This window comes from Arachis hypogaea, chromosome 14 (assembly GCF_003086295.3).
Source record: "Arachis hypogaea cultivar Tifrunner chromosome 14, arahy.Tifrunner.gnm2.J5K5, whole genome shotgun sequence".
Lineage (NCBI taxonomy): Eukaryota > Viridiplantae > Streptophyta > Magnoliopsida > Fabales > Fabaceae > Arachis > Arachis hypogaea.
In genome coordinates this window covers 83813496-83816162 of record NC_092049.1, presented here as the reverse complement: position 1 = coordinate 83816162, position 2667 = coordinate 83813496, and positions in this window count along the sequence as shown.

Genomic DNA, 2667 nt, shown 5'->3' with positions numbered 1-2667 from the left:
GCTATTAGCATGAACTTTTAATGATATTTTATATCAATGAAGAATAATAGTAAACATGAAGGATGAATTTTATTAACTATAATAATATAAATTTTTAATTATTGATTATTTTAAGTTGATTCAATTTTAACACTATTATGTATTATGTATAGAATTAACCATGTGAGATAATGAGATTAAACAATTATTCTTGTTTGATTTAGATAAAATTTTATAATCATGTGATAAAATTCTAAAAGATTATCTTCTTATGTCTTTAGCAATTGAAGTAAATAGTTTTTTATTAGCTAAAAGAATAGCTATAGAAGGACAAATTTTGAGAAAGATGAGTTAAGACAAATAATCTCAATTACATTGTCTTTGTAACACATCTAAGAAAAAAAATGTACATTTGATAAAGTTATTATGGTTACGGAGAAAGAGTTTTGGTTCTGTCTATGGTCATTGTAACGTCGTTACTATCAGAATGTCATGTTTTCGGCTGTGCCACTCTGATAGTTTGGATATTACGACGACTTTAAATATATTTAATACTATGATAGGAGCCTATTTAAAACTTAAAATCGTATAACCTTTCAAAAGACTTTTTAGTTGAAAACATAAATAAATACTTACAACCCATATACAACACTTACAACGAATATATATATATATATATATATATATATATATATATATATATATATATACATAATATTAGCTTACAAGCATTGCATATTAAGAGTTAATACTCAAAATGGTCCTTGAAATTTGGGGATTGACTCAATTTGAACCCCCAATTTTTAATAAGTGACTCACGTTAGCCCTTCTGTTAATCTCCGTTAACGGCACGCTTACCTGGAACGTTAAGTGACATGTGGGCTTGACACCAAGCCTTATTAAACGACGTCGTTTTCTCCTTGGCGGGTAATCTCTCTTCAAACGACGTCATTTTATCCATTTTGAGGTTAAAATTCAACAACACTGGATTACCCATTGATCAAACCACTCAAAACAGGAAAACTCTTCTTCTTCTTCTTCATTCTCTCGCATGCACCATACTGTGGAAGATCAATGTTGCTGCTAGTGTAGGTCACCAGCAAAGCTCGTCACACGCATTCCCGTTTGCTAGCACGAGGAAGAAGAAGTTGCGCACCACTATTTCTCCGAGAAAGGTTAGTAATGCAAGCATTTTATGTTTGGGTTCAATGTTATGTTTTGTGTCTTCTCTTGGTTGGGGTTTACAGGCCATTGATTGGTGCTCTATTTGATGCTCAAATGGATTGGGTGCATTGTGAAAGAAGATAGTTTGAGTTATTGATCCTCTTCTGTTAGGGTTTTTTTTTTTAAAAGATTAGTTATGATTAATGTTAACTGTGTTACAAAGAAGAAAGCACATCCAAAGTTAGTGAAGTCTACCACTTCTTTTATGTACTAGTTCCTCCTTATAGATGATTTCAATAGCTAAGCTTTTACTGTGATTAGTATTAACTGTGTTTCTTTGACAAATTACTTGGTTAAGTTTTCTGTAACGATATTTTTTTCTGAAAATATAAAATGAGAAATTCATGAATGAGTAAATAGATTATGCTTGTCAATGTGATAATGGGTAGCTGTTAATTATAGATAACAAAAAATTGTGTAACTGTTGTTACAGGGATAACTTTTGTATATGATTTTTTATACTTTCTATTCTGAAAAAAGATTGATGGGCATGTTAATGTAGAGTCATCTGATGCATGATATAAAAGGCATTGGATGTTGAAGTTAAGTTGTTAATTGTTTGAATTATATTTGTAGATGAGTGATTTGATAACCATTGTCTATCATCGCGGAGGCAGCTTTGTTACTAAGAATGATGGCAGTGTAGTTTACGAAACAAACAATACGGATGAACTAACTGGACTAGATGAAGATAAATTGGATGTATTTTCACTGAGAAATTACTACAAGGAGCTCGGTTATGCTGACATTATTGTTGAATGTTGGTGGCTTATTCCTGGGAGACCGTTAAAGAGTGGACTGAGAGCACTTTCACATGACAAGAAATTGTTAGAGATGTGCTATCTTGCAAGAATAAATCAAGGAAGAGTCCACTTATATTTTGAGCAGGGAGTTTCCCAACCTCATGATGATGAAGTGCTTGAGTTAATAGTGTTTACTCCCATTGCTTCTGAAGAAGACAAGGATGCACCTATCACCACACCAAATCCAACAAGAAGCTCAAATGATGTCTCAACTACAAAGCCCAATGAAGAACCAGCAGTCCAGACCCAACCTGAAGCACTAGTCCAGGCCTAAGGAGATCCACCAGTCCAGGCCCAACCCGAATCACCAACCCAGGCCCAACCCGAATCACCAACCCAAGCCCAACCTAATCCACCAGCCAAGCACAACTTATTTAAACCCAATCCCACCTCAACCAAATCCACCACCACTAACATCAAACCCAAACCCAAGGCTAAACCTAAACCCAAACCCAAGCTCTCTATATCTAACACTGCCAAGACCAACCACATATCATCTAAATCTACAAACAAACCCAAACCCAAGAACAAATCCTCATCATCTAAAGTCACAATTACTAAGCCTACCAAGTACCAACAAGCCTCAACCCAAATCCACTTCAATAAATTCTGCCAAGACCAAACCTATTACCAGATCATCTGCTAGATCAGTAAGTAAAAT